The sequence below is a fragment of the Mixophyes fleayi genome, chromosome 6 (assembly GCF_038048845.1).
Source record: "Mixophyes fleayi isolate aMixFle1 chromosome 6, aMixFle1.hap1, whole genome shotgun sequence".
Classification (NCBI taxonomy): Eukaryota; Metazoa; Chordata; class Amphibia; order Anura; family Limnodynastidae; genus Mixophyes; species Mixophyes fleayi.
Window position 1 is genome coordinate 112,706,590 of NC_134407.1, and position 26,268 is coordinate 112,732,857.

Sequence of the window (26,268 nt, forward strand, 5' to 3'; positions counted from 1 at the left end):
GGACCAGCACTGAAGGGGGCGGTAATGCAGGGCCTCCAGGCGCGTCCAGTGGGGCCACTGGAGCCCTCAATAAAGGCAGGCCCAGTCGCAGTCCGGTCCAGAGAGGCACTAGGAGACACTCCAGCAGGTCAGAGGGGCAGAGAGGGACTTTACAAGTCTAGTTTGAGCTGAAGTTGTCGGAGCTCACCCGAAGTGCTGCCTCACACGATGGCTGCCAAGCCACGCCCCACGTTAAAAATAATTTCTTGTATAGAGTTGCTACTGTGCAGGGGGAAAAAGTAGAACAATTAATGGTTCCTCAGGTCCATGTACCCCTAGTGTTAAAAGCAGCACATACACATGTCTGTGGGGGACACCTAGGGGAGGATAAAACATGGGAACGAGTTCTGCTTAGGTTTTACTGGCCCGGTGTATACATAGCAGTGAAAAAGTATTGCCGGTCCTGTCCCATTTGTCAGAGAACCTGTCCCAAACCCATGTACAGGGCACCTCTCATTCTAATACCAATAGTACAAATTCCCTTTGAACGGATAGCTATGGACCTTGTGGGGCCACTGGAAAAATCAGCACGTGGGCACCAGTATATACTAGTGGTGCTTGACTATGCAATCAGGTATCCAGAGGCAATTCCCCTACGAAACATAAAGTCCAGCACCATAGCTAAAGAACTGGTATTGATGTTTACACGCTTATGAATACCCAAAGAAATTCTCACAGACCAGGGTACTCCATTCATATCTAAACTGATGAAGGACATGTGCTAGTTGCTAGGGGTTACGGCGCTTCACACCTCTGTATATCATCCACAAACAGATGGCTTGGTGGAACGCTTTAACCACACATTAAAGCACATGCTCAGGAAAGCAGTGGCTCAAGAGAAAAAAGATTGGGACACTCTTATTCCCTATTTGATGTTTGCCATCCGTGAGGTACATCAAGCTTCAACAGGGTTTAGTCCCTTTGAGTTATTGTTTGGGAGACAGCCCAGGGGTATCTTAGATATGTTAAAAGAAGGCTGGGAGCAGCAAGGTCGCAGGGAGCCAAATCTGGTACAATTTGTGTCCCAAATGTATGAGAGGCTAGGAAAGATAGGGCCCATTGTGCAGCAACATGTAAAAGAGGCTCAGGAACGACAGAAGAAAAGTTATGACAAAAGTGCTGTGGTTCGATCTTTCAAGCCTGGGGACAAGGTCCTAGTCCTGGTTCCTATCCAGAAAAGCAAACTTTTCACCCATTGGCAGGGTCCATATGAAGTTCTAGAGGCTGTCGGTCCTATCAATTACAGAGTCCGCCAGTTAGGTAGGAGAAGGGAGGAGCAAATATATATCATGTGAACCTCCTTAAACCCTGGCATGATGAGGAAACCTCTCCTCAGGTAGTGAGTACTGCCATTGAAAAGTCTGAAGTACCCATAGAGCCAACCTTGTCCATTTAGCAGAGACAACAGACTGAAGAAATGTTTCGCTGGAACAGGGATGTCTTCTCTTCCATTCCTGGGCGCACTACCTTAATCTAACATGACATTGTCACTGCGCCAGGAGTCATTGTCAAGCAGAAGCCATATCGTATTCCAGAAGTCAGACGGGTGGACGTGAGAAAGGAGGTTGAGAAGATGCTTCAGTTAGATGTATTTGAAGAGTCCACTAGTGAATGGAATAGTCCCATTGTGCTTGTCCCGAAACCCAATGGGACAATTAGGTTCTGCAATGACTTTAGGTGCCTAAACAGTATGTCGCAGTTTGATGCCTATCCAATGCCGCGTGTGGATGAACTAGTGGAAAATCTTGCTGGTAGCAATTATTTAACAACCCTTGATCTAACAAAGGGTTATTGGCAAGTTCCCCTGACTTCCACGGCCAAGCAAAAGACTGCATTTTCCACCCCTGATGGTCTCTATCAATATAAAGTCCTACCCTTTGGGTTGCATGGGGCACCTGCCACCTTCCAAAGGGCTATGAATAAATTGCTACGACCTCACACAGCTTATGCAGCTGCTTACTTATGCAGACTGGGGATCATATTTAGCCAAAATTGAGGCGGTCTTAGCTTCATTACGGTCCGCAGGGTTAACAGCTAACCCAGAGAAATGTGCCATAGCCATGAGAGAAGCCAAATATTTGGGGTACATTGTTGGTCAAGGGCATGTAAAACCCCAGCTAGACAAAGTGGAGGCAGTCAAAAATTGGACAAGACCAGAGAAAAAGTCACAGTTAAGAACCTTTTTAGGCTTAGTAGGTTACTACAGGCGGTTTTTAAGCCACTTCGCCACTAGAGCTGCTCCACTTACGGACATGTTAAAAAAAGTTGTCCAGATAGATTAACCTGGTCTGACTCTGCAGAAACCGCCTGGTCTGATATTCGGTTAGCTCTTTGTTCCTCTCCAGTTCTACAAGCACCAGATTTTACCCGGAGGTTCTTCCTCCAAACTGATGCTTCTGGTGTTGGCTTAGGTGCAGTCTTGTCACAGGAGAAGAATGGAGTAGAAAATCCTGTCCTGTACCTAAGTCGTAAGTTGCTTCCAAGGGAACAAAAATATGCCACTGTGGAGAAAGAATGTCTCGCCATAAAATAGTCTACAGAAGCTCTGCGCTATTATCTCCTAGGCAAAGAGTTCACCCTAATAACAGACCATGCACCATTAAGATGGATGCAGAACAACCGGGAGGTAAATGCCAAGGTAGCCCGCTGGTTCTTGGCACTACAACCTTTCAAGTTCTCAGTAGAACATAGGCTTGGGATTGTACACAAAAATGCAGATGCGTTGTCACGAAAATATGCGCTCCTCGCGAAGTCCGCGTCCCCCTACTTGGAGACGCTAGGTGGAGGTATATGTAACAAAAGGAGGCATTTAGCTGGCAATATGCAGATAAAGCAGGGAAGTAGAGTAAAACATTGGCAAAGTTATGTACCTAGGTGGAGATTAAACCAGGTAAAAACATATGTGTAGTTTAAAATTGGTTTACTTTCATGATTTAAAAGCTGCTTCCTCTCAGCAAACAGACAGGGTGGGTCTAATAGTCTAAACAGAGCCAGGGATGGGCGTTTCCTTTTAAATAGAAGGTGGGTGTGTCACCTGCCCATCAAGCTAGGCCTGTGGGAGGAGTGTCAGGTATGAAACCCTGCTTGTTTCATTGTTCAGGGAGATCAATGCTGGGCTAGCTGGCTGATCTGGACAGAGAGCTGGATTATGTATAGTAAGCGTTGAGGGTCTCCATAATTGCTGTGCAAGTATACGGTGTCAAAACATTATTACCATCCTGACAATAAAGAACCATAAAAAGGAAAAAGTTGTACGCGTGTGCTTCTGCAGTAGCGGGCTCTTGCCACAATATATATATATATATATATATATATATCCATGCTTAATATATATAGGAGAACAAGCATATGTCTAACACACATATGAGAACTATTCAAACGTTTCAGATAAAAGAGAAAGATATATTGAGATAAAATAAAGGTACAGTTTGTTTTTTCCAGTTGTCTTTGCCTAAGTGATTCTGAAGTTTGGAAGGTACCAAGTGCCCCCAACTTGTGCGTTACCATTCTTCCGGTGGACTAGCTAGGCTTAGTGGGCAAAAGACCTAACCCTTAGCCCAATACCCACCGTCCACTGTACGCCTTTGCCAATGCAAAATTTGCTGACATACATATATATATATATATATATATATATATATATATATGGAGCCTACACATGCTGTTCTGGTATCACTCTTCCTACCCATAGCATCTCCCAGAAACTGTGCAGCTGTCCTATATTCAAAGCTAACCATTATGAGCTCCTGAAGGTCTGTTTGTTGACTACGTCCACCTTTAAAATACTGTTGTGTAAGAAATGCCCACAATGTATCTTTTAATGTTTCCGTGCTGCTACCTGATACAATCGACAGACTCTTAACTGCGCCCAATGCCCCAGCTGAAGGGGCTACAGGCCATTCTCTTTACCTCCATTTCCCATCAAGCTCGCTCCACTACTAAGAGCCAGAAATGTAGTCCTCTGTCTATCAACTATTGCTGGTTCCTGAGACTGCATTCCAGATCACAGACTGTCTTCAGACTAAAATCACTCTTCATTGATTTCAGCTTTCAACCAGGCCTGGTCTTTACCAGTTTTCTAGATAGTGGTAGGCATGCGCATTGCTTTCTGTTCCAGATTCTGAGTCCCCTGACACTCACTTCAATTGAGTCCTCCACCTGGGGTCAGTCATACCCCGCCATTACAGAAGGCGGTATAATGTCCCTAGACTGACTCGCTGGCATTCCAAGTAGTGTGGAATACTCCCCCCTTCATCTCCTATTTCCTCCAGCTGTTGACCCAGCATTTTTCAACTCCCCTAGACCAATTGGGATGGCATAGGCCGTTCCTTCTGACACCGCTTGTGTGGAGAATCGGGTTCTCAACTCATGTGAACAAAGTTTATTACCCACTGGCACCCTTTTTCTATGGGCCATGAACTGCATGCCTTTGCACAAATGCACTTTAACCACTACAAATTTGGTGACAATGTGTTTGTGTTGGGTGATATTTGGGAATTATTTAGAATTTTTATAGTGAAAATTTGCACTGTGTTGTTTCTTAATTGTGGCAAGGTGAATTATGGGTAATGATCGAATGGGCTCTCATGACTCGGGCAATGGGGCGGCAGCACCATGACACCCCCCTCTCGGCATAGCAGGTCTGATCAGTTAGAAGCACACTTTGGAGAAAAAGGCGTGTAAAGGGTTAAAACTGTGAGTTCACCTTCATTAGCCTAGCATCACCCAATTGTTAAGTGGGTGATTGTCTCAGGCAACAGGCAACTAGTCAGCCTAGATCCAAAAGATATGTGTATGTTGTTGAGGAAACAATTCTAGGTCAGTCACTTTGAGACCACTGTTCAATATAGAGGATACAATATTCATAGAGGCCACCCTTATCCCATCTTGGGAGTGAGGTTTGAATAGAGGATTTAAAACATGAAATCTGCTCCTGGGACCTGTAGTTCTACACTGATGGAGTTGAAGTGCTGACTTCTTCCAGACTGTAATAACATCCTCTGCTGAGTGGACTCCATCGGGAGACATGGTAATTCTATAACTCTGAGTGGGCTTGCTGCAGCAAGGTAAATTATGACAGGAGCTCAAGTTGTTAGAGGGTACCAAAATGACTGTGATCTTAAGGCAGATTATCTACAAGCTTACAGCTGCTTTAAACTTTGAGGCAAGGGTCTTTGAAACCTGGTCCCATAGTGGGCTACCTAGGTGACAATTACCTGCATTTTTTCCCTTTAAAATGTTTCTAATAGGGTGCTGAGTCGAGTCTTGTCCCCCGGGCTAAAATTTGACAGCCCTCTCCTGCTGGACCTCCATATTATGTGTCTCCAATTAATGGCCACCCAGGTACAAGCTGACCTTCAACAACTCCTGGTCCTTTTTTTCAAGCTGGAACCATGGCCGCATTCCAGCTCAATTCCACTCTCTGTGCCTTGTTTCTTCCCAGCTCACCAGTAATCCTGAAGGGCAGTACACGATACATTGCTTGAGCGGGCAAAAAAAAGGTGGGAGTTGAGTGTGCCTGCTGTGTTTTTTTTAAAAATCTGCTACTGCCCTTACTGGGCTTTGGCCACTCCCCTCCTCTGCCTTCCACTAATCTTGAACAACTACCCTTATTGACCCTGAAGAATCCCATTACTTATTTGACTTACCTGCCCATCAACCCACATTTAAAAAACAGTGGGACTTGCATCAGGTTCCCTGCTGTGATCATGATCTGCTTACTTAGTCCTTGCAGGAGTTCTCGGTAAACAATTTCAACATTTTGTAATGACAGGTTGATTATTTAAACAACTTTTCTTTAGTCGGGTTTCATGAATTTACAATTCAAAAAAACACATGCAAACTGCATAGATGGGTATGACCCCTATTGTGTTCTGTGGCTGCATCTCCTTACAGGACAGTTTGTACTATTTGTCTTTTCTCCCTATCTGCTTGGTATACCTGTTGAAGAACCCTCTCCTATGATATGATTCTCAAGCCATTTCATGCATTGTTCAAAAGTATCTCCCATCCTCTCAGCCACATGGCAACAGTAGCTATTTTGCATGTGTTTGTAAAGCCCCACACACAAATCTGGTCAGTTTCAGATAACAGCTTTGAAACCTGAGACAAAGGAGGGTGTTGGGACACTGAGAGGGTCACTTGCTTTTTACTGTTGGACACATACATAGTGGGGAGAACCGACAGGGGTGATGACATCATCACTCCTGGACCCAAGAAGCTCCATGTGTGTGTAGTGAATCACCACACACACGCTGTTACTTGGGAGGCTGGGAGTTTCCCAGTCTGGACTATAAAAGTCCAGACCCGGGACCCCCCCTCTCTCTCTTGCTGCTGCTGCTGCCCTGGAACAAAACATTACACTACAGAAAATACAATAGGAACACTCACTAATAGGGACACACTACATTACAGAAAAGATATATAATACACTATACCCTTACACTACAGAAAAGATACATTACATTACAGAAACTATATATACATTATACTACAGAAAACCTACACTAAGCTACAAGAAAGGATTCTATGCTACAGGAACGTTCCCTACATTGCAGATAAAGAATCGGACCTAGGATACAAGAACTTGATAAGTATCATTAATATATATATCCATAGAGCTATATGTGTATTTGTAATGTGGATTTAACTATTTATATACCTATAACTGTGTAGCTCTATTGTCTGATATCTGCGATAGTTAAATCAATATTATAAATACTGATTCTTTTTAAGGATACATATGTGAAACAAGGATAGTGTAATGAATAACGGTGGTGAACCTAGGGTTAATGTTATATTTATATACTATGTTATGTTGAACAACTTTATGATATATGTGTGAATTGTGAATACAAGCTTTTCTGTGTTAACAGTAAAATACTTTGAGTTAAATACATACATATTTTGTGAGTATTAATTATTAATAACGAATATATACTGTGAAGTACTGCTCAGATACAGTGATTATTGGATAAATAGTTCTGTAAAACTTGTGTATTTTAGTGTGGTCAAAAGACTGAGTAAGGCAACACTGTGTATGGAAAAGTGCATAAAAGTGCGAGTTTTATAGCGAGTGTATCTAAGAGCAGAATAAGAAGATAGCGAGCGCAGATAAGGCGCTACCACAGGTCCTTTGACATTGGCGAGCTTAGCCCTGACTGTTTCAATTGTAATATACTAGGATATAGTAGTGAAAATTGTAATATTGTTAATCTAATTTGGTAGAGGGGCGGGGACGAATAGCATAGGTACACAAAGGAAGTGATACTTATGTGTTATTAGCGTATGCTTGCTCTGGAAAGAGGTTTGGACAGTTAACATTGTTTAACTTGAGGCCTAGAAACAATACAATTATTTACAGCGAATCTAGTTTAAAATTTAAAGTTTCTTGGATACTCGTTGTTTTATTTCTTTCTTTAAGAACGAACAGTTTGTCGCACTGTGAGCGTTTGTGAGAAACGTGGATTCACTTTTAAAGGTTGCAACAGTCATTTGGAAGGGTTCTGCTGAGAGGAGAAAGACGTTCCTAAATTGAAGAGGATCTTTCTGGAAGCAGCATTTTTAAGTCTCGGAGGCTTAAAGGGACCGGTATTACTACAGTCAGAAGTAACACTGAACATAGAACAAAAATGACTTCTGTATCTGGACAGGCGAGTATGAGTTTTATTACCTTTGAGAAGTTGTCAGCAAATAGTATGTTTAACCCAGTGATTCCTAATAACTACACATCTGCTGAAACATTATGGGCAACACTTTTAGAACAGGCATATACACATGATACGCTGTGTATTTACAGAAGAACCGTGTTCAACTAAAAAACTAAACGTCTCCAAATGTTAGCTAAATTGGTACATGCTTATGAAGATAGGATTTGGACATCTGAACATGCTGAGATGGTACTTAAAAACAAAAAGGGCACTGATGCAATTTCTTATTGCCAGTGCTGCATGAAAAGGTTAAAAGTGTTTCCATACTTAAAGTACAATTGGAAGACAAAGATATGGCCAATATAGATAGGGGAGGGTAGATTTGTATGCTCAATTCCCAAATATTAGAGAAAGAAAAATATTACACAGATGTTGATAAGGAATTGGCAGAACTGTATTCAGAGATCAATGTATTCAGGGATAAGGTAGCATCTAATGAAATTGTAATTGCTGAATTACAAAGTGATTTAACACAGATGATAACCAATATGCAAAAAATTATCAATGAGGTATCACACTTCTCCACAACACATAATACATCCATGGCTAGAAAGCAGGTATGTATAACAGATAAGAGAAGCAGTGAAACAGGGAGTATAGGACATAATATACATATGCCCATACCCACTTCTGCAATAGATCAGCGAAATCCAATAGCCTCAGTGGCTGACCCTGTAGCACGCACATTAACTTATTCCTCAACACCCATGGGGAATGGATCTAATGGTTGTGCACAATTTTTAGATGATCGAGTTTTTGACCTAGGCAGTGGTTGGGAAACTGTACATACCGCTCCTACACCACAAACAAGTCACGGTAATGGCACAGGATTGCATGTTCCCCATCAAAATTATAGTATGGAGAAGACTCAATTTCTGTTGAAAATCCGTAAGGAAATTCCAAAATATGATCCCATTATAGACCCTTTTACCTTTTGCGATATTTTTGAGGGACATTGTGACAAATTTAGTGTCGCCCCTGAACATCGACTTGTTTAAATTGTGGTTACCCACTCACCTCAATCAGAGGTATGCAGCAACTGGAAAAACTACTCCCAAAAATAGTCAATTTCACGATGAGGAAGAGAGACTTTCTGTCCTCATAAAATTGGCAACTGGCCATTGGGAAGTTACCCCAGAGATCCTATCTAACTTTAAACCAACCATTCATGATGAGCCATTGTCTCTATGTGGTAGGTTTGAAGCAATGTATAGAAAAGTCACCAAAGATCAAGGTATGATACACATGTTTGTGGAAAAGTTTCCTTACGTTGACACAGCAATTCGCTTAGGTGCGGCTAAAGAACCAACGCTTGCAGACGCAGCAATGGTTGTAGAAGAGTATAGACAAGATTTAATGAAAAATAGGAAGTCACTGAAGATGAGGGAATATGTTGTGGTAAACGGCAGATCACAAGATAACCGATACACAACATATGGCAAGGTGCGCAGAGACACATTTTACACCTACAGCTTCTCCACAGGAGAAACGGGTGAATGTGCAATGTTATGCATGCCTAAACTTTGGCCATGTAAAATGTAACTGTCCACAAGGTGTTCGCAAAGAGTATACAAGGGACTCTGAACACCTGGGCAATAATAATGGCTTTAAAAACAAGCCACATGTTAGAGAGTTAGATGAGCAAACACATAACCAGTCAAAACTGCAGCACCTGAATCAGATGCAAAAATGTGTGTCGTTTGTAAGTACACATATTGGCCAAACAGGACAGTCTCATGTACAGTCACATAACTCAGTGACTCCACAGACACAGAACTCTTTAGAACAGGTAAACAATTGTGATGTACAGAAAGCACAAGTAGCAGTTCGCACAGCAGATGTCCCTACTGGGAATCTGAAGCAACTAGATTGAAGGTTAGGGACCCCTAATGATCTTGCACCAATATGCAATATCATATTGGATTCCTCAGGGAGACCCCAGATAATGGCCAAAATAAAAAATGAATTACTGAAAATTCTGCTTGATACTGGGTCAGAAATTTCAATCACTAATGTAGAACATGACTTACTACCAGTGTGTGGTGACTGGATTTGATCATCAACAAGGAGGGGTAAAAGCCCAAAGAATTCAGGAAGTCACTGTGGAAATCAACAATGATTTCACCTTAAAAATTCCTATGTGGTATTATTCAGGTTCTGATAACATTATCGGAACTGATGTAATGACACAGAATGGCTGGATCTTGGATCTAGCAAACTGTTTGTTATGGAAGGGCCCACGAAACTCAAAGGTCTGTGTGATAAAGAAACATAACTTAGGACCACCCATACATAAAATTGCTGGAACAGTTAACATGGTTGTACACAAATGGCCAGAGGTCTCACATAACACAGACCTTGAACCTACTGTATACAAATTCCCAGAGCTGTGGGCTCAAGGGAAGAATGATTGTGGAAAGATGATATATGTTCAGGTGGACATACAAGGACCAGATCCACCACCTCAATGCCAATATCGTTTCCCCCCTGAAGCTATGGAACCAGTGATAGAAGCTGTGACTGACTTAGAAGCAAGGGCGGTGGTCATAAAGGGAAATTCCAAGTGCAATAATCCCTTTTGACCTGTCAAGAAGAAGGAGACCAACACCTGAAGACTCACAATTGATCTCAGGGTTTTGAATAAATATACCCCCATGTCAGCACAGGTGGTAGCAGAGACGCCAGACATATTGACAAGAATAAACGGCAAAAGTAAGGTATTCTCTACCATTGATGTAGCCAATAGATTCTTTTCGATACCATTGACAGAAAGCTGCCTTTACAAATTTGCATTCACCGTGCAAGATACGCAATACATATTTTGTGTATTTCCCCAAGGATTTCACAGTAGTGCCACATACTTCCATCAGGCATTAGCAGAAGTACTGAGTGTATTTTCACACCCAGAATGCCTGCTGCAATATGTGGATGATCTACTACTCCATACAGAGACTATGGAGGAACATTTGACACTCCTAAAGGAATTGTTAGCCCTCCTTGTACGTGCAGGGCTCAAACTGAGTCCTCACAATGCAAACCTGGCTAGGTCAGAGGTCATATTTCTGGGAGTCAAGATCGCTCATGGGACAAAAGGTATAATGGGCGCCCGAGTTGAGGCAATGGTCAAATTACCTAGACCAAATACTCTTCAAGATTTGCGAAAATTTCTTGGGGTTACAAACTTCATGAGGGAGTTCATAGAGGATTTTGCTACAAAAGCAAAACCTCTGTATGAATTGCTCAGAGGTGAGGAACCTTCATTGAGAGGATGGGCAAAAGCACAGGAAGAGGCATTTTCTACTCTGAAAAGAGATTTCTCTTCTGTCCAAGTTTTGGCCACTCCACACCCAGAGGGTGAGCTGGCAATTCAGGCTCACGCTGGCCCAGAATCCATATCAACAGTGTTACTACAAGAAGTAGGATCTGAGACTAGACCACTAGGCTATTTCTCAAGACTTCTTTTTCCTGTGGAAAGAGGTTTTGATGAATGTGCGAAACAACTGGCTGCAATGCATTATGCTGTCAAAGTGACAGAACATATTGTGGGCTTTAGACCCCTTACTATACAGACCCCACACTCTCCATTAACCCTTCTACTCTGGGATATGCTGCCTGGTGCCTCTCAACAGAAGTTTGGGAGATGGATAATGGATTTGAGTGGACACAATCTCCAAGTAAGTCACAAGGCCAAATATGTATTGTCCCAACTGCTAAACACAGCAGGGACAGAACACAACTGTGAACAAATGTCATATGATGAAACAATGACTTTGTTTAGACAAAGAACACATCCGGATGACCGAGTCATCTTTGTTGATGGGTCTCGGTCTCACACGAATGGGAAATATGTAACAGGTAATGCAGTCTTGGATAAGACTACAGGGCTTCAGAGTCTTGTTAAATTACCTGGTCACCTGTCAGCACAAAGGGCAGAATTGGAGGCAGTAAAGGAAGCCTTACTACTCCAACCTTCAGGACCACGCACTATATATAGCGACAGCTCATATGTAGTTCGGTCCCTGACATTACACTTGGATACCTGGCACAGGCGTGGATTTGTGGACAGCCAGAATAAACCCCTGGAGCACGTTTCAGTGCTCAAAGAGTTGTGGGAATGGGGAATGATGCATCCTGAAGAGGCTGCGATCATTAAAGTTCCTGCTCACCAGAAAGAGAATGATCCCCTTGTCCTGGGTAATAACTCTGCAGACGAAGCAGCCAAACTGGCTTCTTTATCTGGGTTTTTCCGAGACCCACATTACAAGGAAGTATCATCCTATAAAGTGACAATACGAAACAAGATTCTGGATGAAAGCCCAGTGTCATTTGAAGAGGAACAAGCAAAGGATCCTCTTCTTATACCCCACATTACCATGCCACAAGATCCCTGGTCAATCAAAGAGGGCAACCTGTGTCATACGAACAATGAGGGTTCAGAACCCCTGCCAGTTGTTCCAGCACATCTTCAGGTAGAGCTGACAAGACTCAACCATCAGTTCCTCAGACACCCTGGCCGAGATAAGCTCATGTCCCTCTTAAAGGACAAATTATACTGGTCTGGGATGTCAAAGACAGTGGAAATTGTCACACAATAGTGTTTTGTGTGTGCACAAGTGAACCCCAGAGCTCCAGCTCTCAAGCCGGTTCTACAGCATGTGCCCCCTGCAGAAGGACCCTGGGCTGCCCTACAGATAGATTTTATAGGACCACTACCAGCTGGCAGTCGCAATTGTCGGTATGCCTTGGTAGTGGTGGATGTATTTTCAAAATGGGTTGAGGCCATTCCAACTGTAAATGACTCTGCTACTACCACAGCAAGGGTCTTATGGGAACAGATTCTGTCACGTTGGATCACTGAATCTGATCGGGGAACACACTTTACTGGCAGGGTCATGAAAGCGCTTTGTGAACTACTGGACATAAAACAGTGATTTCATGTACCGTATCATCCCCAATCACCAGGAATAGTAGAACGAATGAATCGAACAATCCAATCTCGTTTGACCAAGACACTGTTAGAGAAGGGCTCCTCTTGGGTGACAGCTCTGCCCGCAATACTGATGGGTATTTAGGCAACTGAGGCAACAATAACAGGGATCACCCCATTTGAGCTCATGACTGGTCGCAAAATGCCACTTTGCTTCCCCAATGAACCACAGTTGTCAAACCCCATCAAAGAAGCGATTGCCAGAGATGTGTTCTTACAACAGGTGCAAAATAGCCTGAAAGAACTGCTGCCATATGCAGCCATTCGGCTGAACAAACCCTATCTACAGGGGGAGACTCCCATGCCTCCAGTAGATAGTCTGGTAATGATCAAGACATTCCGAAAGGCAGGTCCCTGGGATGCAAACTGGGAGGGACCATATCAGGGCCTTGAAATCCTGGGCGATACAATGCTAAAAGTACAAAGGCCAACGACTACAAAGAAAGACTCTCGGAGAAGACGTAAAGTTCTCTGGGTCCACGTTGATCAAGTGAAAACCACGCAAGCCTCCTTAACTCAATAGAGTGCTTCTGTGCTCATTCAGATGGGTAGATTGAGAAATCATACCCCTTCCAAATAAAATTTAAAAAAATAAAAAGTTTTAACTGATTGAGAACCAAAATGTAAGGAAAGGAAAATCCTAGAGCCCTACCCTGATTACATCTTGTATTGTATATGCAACTAAGAGCGCTCCAAGAGGGACACTCCTCCGGAGAGCATATTTTACTCTTTCTCCCACTGTAGGTGTGGATGTAGCGGAGGAGATGGGAAGAATGCCAGCAACCCCAGAGAATCGACTAGGTACCCATCCAGATACTACTGTGAGGCTTCAGAAAATTCTGCTTGGTTTTGGTTCAAAACTCAAGAATTGGCTGCTCGACTTCGGAAAGGAAGAAGACATATTGCAAAAACTTTCTGGGAATCAAGCTACAATCAAGTTGGAACATGATGCCAAAGTATCATTTTCTCATTCATCCCTAAATAGTTCTCATTATATTGGTATTAGAAACACATGAAGACTAAAGGACAACAAATGATGAACTATTAAGGAAAGGGGGGGTATGGACTTTGTGGGCATCATGGTTTTTGCGGACATCATGGACTTTGCGGACATGGGATCTGGTTTACATGAATGTCTTTATTTTTTTTATTATTCCTTTGTGCCTTTTTCTCTTTTCCTCTTCTCCTTTCTTCTCTCTTGCACTTCACACCCTCGGGGAAAGGGTGGTTTTTTCCCCACTATGGTTCCCCCTCTAGGAGGTTTTTTCCTGTTGTGCGCCAATAACATAAGAGGTTTTATTTTATCTCCTCCATAGTTGGTAGGGAGAGGAAGAGAGAGTTGAAAATTATCGGGGTCTCTCTCTCTCCCACTCTCTTTATTTTTTTTTTAGTTCACCACCAAATCTAGGGACAGGTAACTTATAACTTGTAGGGGTAAATGTATGAACCTCCGGATTCTTCAACTCCGGCGAGTTCAGCGTCTTCAGTGCTTAAATTTAAAGCAGCGCTGCCTTGTAAAGGGAAGTTTCCCTTTACCAGGCAGTGCCGCTTTAAATTTAAGTGTCCCTCCCAGTGTCGGGACACTGGGAGGGTCACTTGCTTTTTACTGTTGGACACATACATAGTGGGGAGAACCGACAGGGGTGATGACATCATCACCCCTGGACCCAAGAAGCTCCATGTGTGTGTAGTGGGAGGCTGGGAGTTTCCAATTCTGGACTATAAAAGTCCAGACCCGGGACCCCCCATCTCTCTCTTGCTGCTGCTGCTACCCTGGAACAACACATTACACTACAGAAAATACACTAGGAACACTCACTAATAGGGACACACTACATTACAGAAAAGATATATAATACACTATACCATTACACTACAGAAAAGATACATTACATTACAGAAACTATATATATATTATACTACAGAAAACCTACACTAAGCTACAAGAAAGGATTCTATGCTACAGGAACGTTCCCTACATTGCAGATAAAGAATCAGACCTAGGATACAAGGACTTGATAAGTATCATTAATATATATATCCATAGAGCTATATGTGTATTTGTAATGTGGATTTAACTATTTATATACCTATAACTGTGTAGCTCTGTTGTCTAAATATCTGTGATAGTTAAATCAATATTATAAATACTGATTATTTTTAAGGATACATATGTGAAGCAAGGATAGTGTAAGGAATAACAATGGTGAACCAAGGGTTAATGTTATATTTATATACTATGTTATGTTGAACAACGTTATGATATGTGTGAATTGTGAATACAAGTTTTTCTGTGTTAACAGTAAAATACTTTGTGTTAAATACATACATATGTTGTGAGTATTGATTATTTATAACGAATATATACTGTGAAGTACTGCTCAGATACAGTGATTATTGGATAAATAGTTCTGTAAAACTTGTATTATTTAGTGTGGTCAAAAGACTGAGTAAGGCAACACTGTGGAAGGAAAAGTGCATAAAAGTGCTAGTTTTATAGTGAGTGTTTCTAAGAACAGAATAAGAGGATAGCGAGCGCAGGTAAGGCGCTACCACAGGTCCTTTAACAACACCATTGTCGCATATAAGCGTAGTGTGCACGCAGCCTAAAATGAGCAGTGATTTTTGAAGTTTTTCACGTAATGTCATTACCCAAACTCATTGACTTCTCTGGATGCTCTATCCTAGAAGTACTTTGTTGAAATGCAGTGGTGTCCCCTCTTGCTTTGTTTCATTTTTCTTATGCAAGTGAGAGAGAAAATAGTCTCTTTATATATTGCTGAACCTATGTAGATAATATAAATTTGTATTTTAACTCTACTCAACAGCCTCTTCAGCAAGAAATGGGTTAATTTTTAGAAAACCTCTGAAGTCTGATTTTCAACAGTGCTATGTTTCCATTATATCACCTTGACAAGCAAAGCCGCAGTCCATGCTGACTTCTCAGTAAGTTTGTATGCAGAGCAGCCTCAGGCATGAGTTGTGTCAGTGCCCAATAGAGATGTCTTAGTCTGACATGATGAGGAATAACAGTGCATGAGTAATGTCTTTTCTTTCTCTTTTCCCTGTGCACATACTGATCCGCATGGTAGAGAGAAAGGGGAGAGACAGGCATCTCAATTTCATGCATTCTTGCCTGAATGATGTTTCTATTCACAGATCCAGATGGTGGTTATTTCAGTGGAGGAGCTAATGATCTAATGATCTGGCATATTTAGGGGAAAAACAATAACGGCGCATTTAACCTTCAGCCGTGGAAGACGGTACGAAGCCTGCACTCTGTGGGAGAAAGCAGCAGATATCAATTACAGTGCTCGCTGAGCCGATCAGCCGGAATAATCACAATTAGTTTTAAAAATAATTAAACAGACCCCAGGGCAAATTGGATAGGTGTGAGGAGGAGGGAAGCAACAAAGCACGTGAAGCGATGACATCACAAGTCGTTCTCTACTGGGAAGTATACAATCCCTCACAATACTAGCAACTTCTTCACCTTAGCTCTACACATACATTTTTATGGTATTGTCCTTGCCTTTATTAGTTTATAGACAGATTACAAAAATGCAGTTTTCTTATATGGTGGTTTGTTTTTTCTGTCTTTCTTTAGCTCTACGGTTTTTAGCAACATCCTTTACTATTGTCTACATTTTCTTTCCTGTTCCTTTTAAATTGAATTTAAATCTAAATTTAAATCTGGGAAAAACAACAAGATTTTTTTAACTTTTTTTTTTGAGAAAACATACAATATACAAATGCAAAAAACATGCAATATATTACATTCAACTGTACTGCGTCGCAACGCAGGTGCAAGCACAATACACAGTGAAACATAATCACACATTTTAGCACAATACATGCCATATGGCACAAGATATTACATCCTACATTATATATCAAGTACTGCACTAACGCTGCATCACTTAAACAACACAACAGTTTCAAACAAGCAATGGTTGTGAGGGGATGGTAGGTGGGAGGTGGACTTCCCAGCAGAGCAAGTGTTCTTTTCTGTAGAGTCCTGTAGATACAGTTACAAATGTGGACAGGGGCCCTGCGGCTTCTGTGCCCAATCACGGCTCGCGGCACGCCGAGTGACATCGGCCGCTATATACACCGCCGACGCCCAGTGGCAGAGACGCTGTTGGTAGTGGCAGGGAGCCCTTATAACGTCTGGGAGCTACCCTGCCACGCGAAGATGATGCGGCAATAGACGGCGAGGAAAGTGTCGGCGGGAAGCACTTGTAAGGGCTAAGAGTGCCCCTGCCAAAAAGACAGAGGGAACACAAGTGCCGAAGCGGAGAAGTGGCGCCGTCAGCTGGAGGGTCTGGCAAGAGGAGTTTCCTGCGTGGAGCATGTGAGTATACAAAGCCTCAGTCAGGTCGAACACAAAGCCCGGGGGCAATTCAGGCATTAGGCCTGTGGCACAGATAGGGGGCACAAGGCCCGGACGCAGATAGAACTAGGTAGGGACCTTTTTGGCCACAAGGCACCATAATTAGAGTAGTGGGGCACAAGGCCCCATAGGTAAAGACAGTGGGGCACAAGGCCCCAGTGATAGCATTTGGGCACAAAGCCCAAATGGTAGCAGGGTACAAGGTTCAGGCAGGGCATGAGGCCCTTGGTTCAGGCAGGGCACGAGGCCCTTGGTTCAGGCAGGGTACAAGGCCCTTGGTTCAGGCAGGGCATGAGCCCCCTGGGCTAGTCTGGGCTAAAGCCTAAAGGCCCTAGTGAGGAAGGGCAACAGGCCCTGAGGTTTATCTGGGCGCAAGGCCCATAGCTAGAGTTAGCAGGGCACAAAGCCCTTGAGAGCATAGCAGGGCGCAAGGCCCTTGAGAGCGTAGAAGGGCCTGTGAGAAAGAAGCAGGCCGCAAAGCACTTGAGAGCGTAGCAGGACGCAAGGCCCTTGGGAACATAGCAGGCGCAAGGCCCTTCAGCGCAGGCCTCTAATTGAGTGGGACATTCAGTCTCTGGGTAGTGTAGGGGACACTTGGTCACTTGATAGTTATGTGGATAAGTTACTGGGAGTGGCTTACAAAGCCCCTCCATCTGTCTGGAACGGCACCTAAAGTCTTGAGCTCCAGGACAAGGCAGGTGTAACAGCCGGGGCTCGGGCCATGGGCAGAGACCTGTGGAGCGACAGAGTTCCAGTGGACCCAGAAGGCCAAGGACGTGTGAGTGGGAGAATTCCGTTTGAGGAGAAGAAAGGTACGGTGCATCCCATAGTGGTCCGTCAGGATTTGGTGAGTACCTGGGGTGTTGGGGGAAGGGATTGTTCTGTGTGGCTTGGTCTCCCTTGTTTTACAGGCATTGGTCATCAGATAAGGTCTTTGGAAGACCCCTGCGAGTGAAAACCCCTGAAGCCACAGAGATAGAGGGAGTCGCCGTCGTAGACCCGCTTCCGTGAGAATAGCCTGGCAAGGGCTGTTCCCGTGGTGCACTCACCTTGTGGAGCTGCCCCTCCCGTATTCCCTTACAGTAAAATGAGTGCCCGGCACAGGAAAACAGGGTTCCTTTTACCCTGTTGCGTTTTGGGCGCTTGGACATTCCCCCCACCTTCTCATACTAACAAAGAAGGCTCGCAGTATGGTAGGGATATCAGATATCCTTTCCCTGCCTTTTAAGGGCTCTTTGTAAATAAACAACCGCTTCACTTTGTCCATTTTGGAGCCCCAGATAAAGTGGAAGACTGTCCTTGTGGTGATCTTGCAGATAGCAGCAAGAGGTGGCCAAGCTTTGGCCGTGTGCTAGAGAACGGGAAGGACCTCCTTGCACAGCACCAGTGCTTTTACTTCGATGGTGAGGGCTCTGAGGCTTCACAAAACCAGCAAAAATAATGCAGGGAAAAGTAAAGAAAAAAGCAGAAGTGAAAGCAAAGCAATTCTATACCCAGACTTTTGTGTTAGCAGATTTCGGGCCTATTTATCATTGCGAGCTATCCCTTTCTCATTCAAAAATGGGTGTTCTCACCTCAGTAAGGCTGGGTACACACTACAGGTTTTTCCCCTGATTATTGTGCCACTCACACGATAAACGACTGTGATGTCCGATATCGATGTTGGGCAAATTCTGAAGTATGTGTACAATCACGACCAGCAGTGTAGGCACAGCAATGCCCGATGTTAGCCTGTATCGCCAGGGAGTTGGGTATAACTACCTAGCAAAATGTAATTGTAAATTGCAGCGATAAAAGAGAGAATGTAATGGAAAAAATGGTGTTTATGGAGTTAATTCAATTATTACACAAGATATCAACAACAGAACCCCAGTAATTAATTTTGTTTAATGCTTCCAGTGCTTAATATCCATAGAGGTAAGACTGCAATGTAAAGAATTTATAAAAATGTTGTAACAAACAGAGAGTTAAAGAAAAGCATAGATTTAATTATTTGCAAATTGTGTATCAACAATGTAGGTTAAATGTTTGCTCAGATAAATTGTCTGTTACTTTGTAGAATGTAATAAATGTAATAAATAAATGAGAACTAGATTGGTTGCTATAGGAAACATCTTCACTTTTTCAAACCTGCAGTTTAGTAAATATACCCCCTAGTGTAGCACAGCAGAATGCAGTGAAATCATAGCACTGTGGGTAAAGATCATGTAAATAAAATACAACGCTCATCAATTCATGGAATCATTGGATAACAACACTAAACTCTATCTGATTCTCTCTTGTGACATCATCACCCCCAAAGACACTGGTGTTAAACACAGTTGTGTTATGGAGTGAACAAACCATCTCATAAAATCAAATAAGCATTTTTATTTACACTTCTCCTGTATAATAAGCTTAATATTTACAAAGTACTATTGTCACACAAATGACAAACTCATGCACTTCGTGTCCTCATAACACAGCTAGCAGTCATCCCCTTAGCTAGGGATTCCTTCGCTCCATGTAGCCACACTGCCTAGATACAAGGACTCTCCCTAAACATATTGCGGCACTTTTCAAGGGGTCTCTTCTGATGCTACACTGTTTATCATACAATATACCCAGGGTCTCTTTATTTCAGCCACACAGCTCTTGGCAGGGCTTTTACCACAGTGAGGGTCATCCAGGCTGCTCTCTTAACATCTATCCTGTTATCCAAGGACTCTCCTGCTGCAGTCACACTTTACACAGGACAGCTCTCTCCTCACTAATGGTAATTTTCCTCCTCGTGCAGCGCTTTACGTGAGGAACTCTTCAACTGGCTCCTCACTGGCTCCTCACTACTGTGCTAGTTAAACATCTCCCACTTACTGTGAGATAAACACACTGAGCTCCACACATCAGCTTAATTTTCAAAGGCTCTCCTGACTTGTTGAGGTAATTGCTCTCTGCGGGCTCTCCCCCTTCTTAATAGAACTGCAAATTCAAGGCAGAATCACACACTTCTTTTGCCTCTTCTCGGGGTACCCCTGATGGTGGGCATCCCCCTATGTGTATGTCCCCTTTTTCACTTGATGCTTAAAACACATTGGGATAAGCTCCTAATTGGGATAACTAATTTGTAGCTTGCGACATCCACCATGCACAACCCATTTTTCTTGCAAATGGGCTTTTTTATTCTATGTGGTTTTCTTCCACTGTTTTGACAAGATCCATCAGACCTCATGGCTGCCCATCACGGACCTACTTCCCAGAACATTGGGGGAGCCCAGGACCTCCTCCTGACCTGTCCAAGGCCACTGGCAAGATGGCAAACTCATCTTAGCCCGGGAAACCCAAGTTTTGTAAAGACCCCGTTCTGATGTGATGTAACTATAGTCAGAGTTGGCACATTTGCACTGCGAGGCTAAACTCCGCTCACCCAAAGACACAACTATCCCTGTCACCAGCTCTCAGGAGCTACACACCTCATCTCTTAGTGTCCACCCCGGTGATGGCACCTGCTCATGTTAAATGTGACTGTCCCATACACATGTATTCATGTTACCTGTTTTAGAAGTATGCTGGAGGAGGAAAGAGCTGTATAAACTTGATTTATCATTGGAACCATTAGAGACTGTGTTGGAGTAAAAGAGGTGTGTAAATAAAACTGTTCCAATTTTACAAGCAAGTGATGGTCTGGCACCCAACCTACTGTGAAATCTATTGTACTGCACCACACCTGTTAATACACCTGTGTCCACACTTCACAGAAATTTCTGTAAAATCCACATGTGGACCATCCAGTCACTTATACCCACACCCAAGAGCTAGCGAGGACACAGAAGAAAGCAAGTGAGGATGTACATTACCCATCTATGCACCACTAGGTCCACACAGATAGGTGGTTACATATATTGAAAGACACAAATTTTTCACATATGACTTGACAGGCATGTGAAGCACAGATTTTAAGGCAGCCACCAAACTTCTGTGACCATATAATGTAATTCTGCTTATAGGCATACTCATGATGACACCATTTCAACACTTAGAGAATGTGGACCAGGCCATATTAAATGTTGTTCCACAGTTGATGTATAAAATCCCAAAAATGCTTATAACCTAAGTCACTTTAGTAAATGAACCCTGGGTTGTTTGGTTGAATGAGAAAATGCTTTGGTTGCTTTAGATTGAATACATTCTAAAATAAATGTGTCACCCATTACAGATATGATTTGGGATGCTTCAAACTCATCAAGTTGTCAACTGGATTTCACATTTACTTATATTAAGTCATCTTGTTAGTGACATCTTCTTAGTTAGATTAGCTGTCAAGCATTTTTTAGGGCAGAATATGACTCAAATCAGCACCCTATCCTATTGTCAATGTTAAAGGACTGTAGTATAACCACTCTTAAAGTGCATGAGAAACAGCTTGAGTAAGCACATGTTGACTTCCTCCAGTTTCTTATCAGCTCCACAACCTGGTAGTGAAGGGTAATGAACACTGCTAATCATCTAATTAAGTTCATTAGTGACAGCACACACAGGAGCTGACATTGTTCTGGGCTGCCTAGGATCTCTCTGACTTCCTGAGATCTAATTAAAATGTAAATGAGCAAAGTATTGCAGACAGCTGGGGGAAAGCTAGGGATCTCACAGTGCTAGACACAGGAACACAAACCTTAATCTAGACTGTGAACTATGTGGAGGTCAAAAAATGGATATAAATATGATATCATGTACCACCTAATTTAGAGTATAAAAATAGAAAGTGTCATTGATGATTTATGTGACCATGTAGTGGACAATAAATTGAAGTTTTAATTAACTTAAATAATGTGTTGACAGCAATGGGGATATTTCCTTATATTACCCAAATATTTTGAATAATATTGAACTGATTATATTAAAAAGGACTGTTTTAAATGACTTTATTAGAGTTAACACTTCAATCATAAGACTGTAACAGACATAGCATTTAAATAGTCAATATTTGTTGCAGTTTGTTTTATATTTGCAATAATCTGAATCTCAAAATGAGTAAAGCAGTAATGCACTTGAGACAGAATTAATTACTATACTCTCTAGTGCTAACACACAAAAATAGTAGCAATAAAATATATATATTTTTTTTTTCTAAATAAGAAAATTTAGGTTGTAAGACTTTTTTTAAAAGTTGTCCTGCATCAAGATGTTGTTGTCATCATCCTCAGCCTCGTCCTACCCTCATCAGTGTGTACATCATCCTCACACATTATTAATTAATCACCGCTGGAATCCACCGTTATAGAAATCTCAGTATTTTGAAGTAATTGGAAAGGCCTTCCTCGTGGAACTTGAATTTCATTTTTATGAACATCATCTTTTCCACATTTTGAGGAAGTAGCCTCCTACGCCGATCGCTGACAAGGTTTCCTGCTGTGCTGAAAACTCTTTCCGAGTACACACTTGAGGGTGGGCAGCATAGGTAGTGTAAAGTGAGTTGGTACATGGGTCTCCAAATTCCCTTTTTTTCCTCCCAGTATGTAAAGGGACTGTCTGATGTGTCTATTACTATGCTGTCGTGAAAATCATCCTCCACCATCCTTTGGATGTTTATAGTAGGATCAGGTGGAGTTACGGCAGAGGTGTCACGTTTTTTGATCAATTCTTTTAGACCAGACCGGATGTAAAAATTTGGTGCAGAGTTATCTGCATCATCCCTGGGTGTCTTGGGAAAGCAAAGTTTTTTCCTAGCAGCAGTTGAGTGAGAAACTGAAGGAGGAGATTCCGTCCTGTCACGTAACACTTAAGCTGTCATCTTGCTCACCAGGAGCTCCTTGCATCTCTTCAGAGCTGAGTCAGTTGCAAACAAAAAGAAGACATCTTGACTCTTAAACCGAGGATCAAGCACAGTTTCCAAAATGTAGTGATCTGATTTCAAGATATTGATAACTCTTGGATCCTAGCGAAGCGAAGAAAGTACTTGATCTACAAGTCTGACATACATAGAGTAATTGCTTTGTTTAATCTCCTCCTTCAGTTTCTCAAGCTGCTTTTCCAAAAGTCTGATTAAGGGAATCACTTGACTCAAGCTAGCAGTGTCTGAGCTCACTTCACAGGCGACTACTTTGAATGGTTTCAGCATCTTTCAGAACACGGAAAGTATTCTCCACTGCGCTTGACTAAAATACACCCCCCTCCTTTTCCAGTGTAATGGCTTGTGGAGTAAGCGTGGATGGCTTTTCGCTGTTCCTCCATCCGCAGAAGCATATAATGGGTGAAATTCCACCTCGTCCCCACCTCTTGCTTCAGTTGGTGGCAGGGCAAATTAAATTGCTATTGCAGCTGCTGCAATCTCCTACCGAATGCCGAAAATGTCCAGATATTTTACGGGCCACAGCATCTCCTGCACGTCCCTTTCATTTTTTAAAAAGCTCTGCACCACTAGGTTTATTGTGTGAGCAAAATAGGGAATGGGATGGAGGTATTTTTATTAAGCCTTGCAACATAAGCATACAGTAACATTACGAAAGGGTGGCACCACTTTTTTATAAAATCACAAACCACAAAGCTAGGCACTGGAATTGTTCTTAACCAGGCTCAAACAGAGTCCGGCAATATAAATAGGACTATAAATACATATATAAAAAAAAGTAAAACCACATAAAATAGAAAAGGATGCCACCACTAAACTATAACATAACCAAATACAATTTCACAAATACACTACCCGCCGCAAAGAAGCAAGCTGCAGGTGCATGTAAGCCATACTTGATGTCAGATACCGCCTGTGAGATCGGGACAGATGTCCCGCTGTGCCGTTCAGCGCGTCTGGTTGTCTAGCAACCAGACGCGTCACTTCCGCTCGGCCGCCCGGCTACAAGTTCAGAAAGCGTTCCCGTTGCTAGGCAATGGGACGCTGCAGGAAGGAAGCGCTACAGCGCTAGTGTTTGACAGCGCTACGGCGCTAGTAGTATGACAGCACTGCGGCGCTGAGGCTTATTGGCTACCAGGAGTATTTAAGCCTCTCTGGATCCCACCTCCTGTGCCAGAGTTTCAGGTCTTCCTGTCCTCCAGCTTTTCCAGTGTGTTCCTGTGATATCCTATCTCCTGACCCTTTGCCTGCCTCCTGATTATTGCTGTTTGCCTGTGACCCTCGTGACCCAGATTGCCTCGACTACTCTTTTGTATCTCCCTTTTGTACCTTGCTGTCAGTACACTACCGACCGGCTTGACTCACCACCCCTTCGGATTCTCCCTGTGTACCTGCATTGCCCGCACCATTGCTGAACCGGCCTGTCTGACATTTCCTCTTGTGCTTCGCTATCTGACTCGTGGAACGACCGCGACCTGCGTGTTCCCTGCAGCTGAGTCCATACCTCCTTGCGGGGTCCCTGAATACCAGGGGCATGTTAGACTCCGCACCTTTCTCCGAGTAGTGCCAACGATAGCAGGTACGCTATACTCAGTCGTGACACTTGAAAAGTACTCTTAACCACCAAAATCTAGGTGGGGTGAAAGAATAGAAAGAAAAGTAATTTAGAAAGGAAAGGCGCCGGACTTTGACCTCCTTACGGAGGTCTCAGACCCCGCCAGAGCCTGACCCAGTTGGCATTGGTCACTCAACGTCCCTCCATATCCCTCAACTTCCACACCTCGTGGAGAATGTCACCCACCACCACTTCACAAGGAAGGATTTTATGTCTGATGGACACCTGACACCGTGCATTCCACGTGAAGTATCTAACGACTAAACTGAATAGAAAAAGGGTACAGAAATCAAAAGCCCTCCACCTGGCCTCGAATGCCTGGTAGACCCATTCAGGGTAACGAAGCCCCGAAAGGCAGAGGATTCCCAAGGATCCAGGGACTCTTTTATAAACCTTTACGTTAAAGGGCCACTGAAGCAAGAAATGGTCCATAGTCTCCTCTACCCCTAGACACTCCTCCCGCGGTCAGCCACGATCATCAGCATTTCTATACTTGAGATTCCCTCTCACGTAGAGTCTCCCTTGAAAGGAGAGCCAGGCAATGTCCCAAAGCTTCAACAGGATTCTCCCTGAATGGATTATAGAAAGCCCCACCAAACTCACATCACCCGGGCAGTCCCTCAGTGACAGCGGAACCCAGAAGTGGGAGTGCAGGACTCTCATCTCCAGCTTCCTTCTAGAAGAGCTTCTGACTTCCCCAGCCCCCAGGCCTCAAGGCCTTGGCACCTTCAATCCCAAGGAAACGTAGGCCAGGAGAAACCTGTGCCGGACCGGAAAGCTTTTCACCGCGCCCCCCCCCCATACCATGTGGAAGGGATCCACCAAAACCCTGAAGCCACCCACTAACCGAGGGGGGGTCTCAACTAGGAGACTTCTCAGGTGCAACTTTAAAAAAGTTGTGATGAAGAAAAGCACTGGGTTAATCATGCCCAGGCCACCATCCTTCCTCAGTCGATAAGTCACAGGCCGCCTGACCAGGTTCAGCGTATTTCCCCAGAGTAACTGGAAGAAAACTGCGTAACCCTAGACCATAAAGACTCTGGCAAAAAACACACATAGCTGATATACAAGAATACCGAGATCAGAAAGGTCTTGACAAGGTCCACCCTTTCCCTGAGAGAGTGTTTCCACCTCTTCCAGCTCTCTACATTCCGGGAAGCTTCCACCAGCCTAAGTTAAAAGTTTTGCTTGCCGTAATCACCAGGGCCGAATTGAATCCCTAAGATCTTGATCTTGTTACTAGCCAGGGGGAGACTGTCCAGAAGACTGAATTCACAACCCTCCTCCCCATCCAGAAAACTTCACTCTTTTCCTGGTTTACCAACGAGCCACTGGAAGTTGCTACCTCTATTGCTTCTGCTGGACTCGACAAGACAACAGTAACATCGTTGGCGTAGGCCACGACCTTCAGAGGACACTCCAAACCCAACAGCACCCCTCCTATCGAGCCGCCTTCAATCCTTCGTATGAAAGGATCTATTGCAAACACATACAGGAGGGGGCCCCGGGGCAACCTTGCCTTACACCAGAGCTGACCACAAACGACGGACCCACCCAAGCATTCACAAGAGGGAAGCTCTCGGCCTGCTTGTAAATAGAATGAATCCAATTTACCACCCTGACTGGAAGACCATGTCGAAGTCGTATAATTGGATGAACAAAAGTATATTGGTTAATATTGTTTTATTGGTCGATTGCACA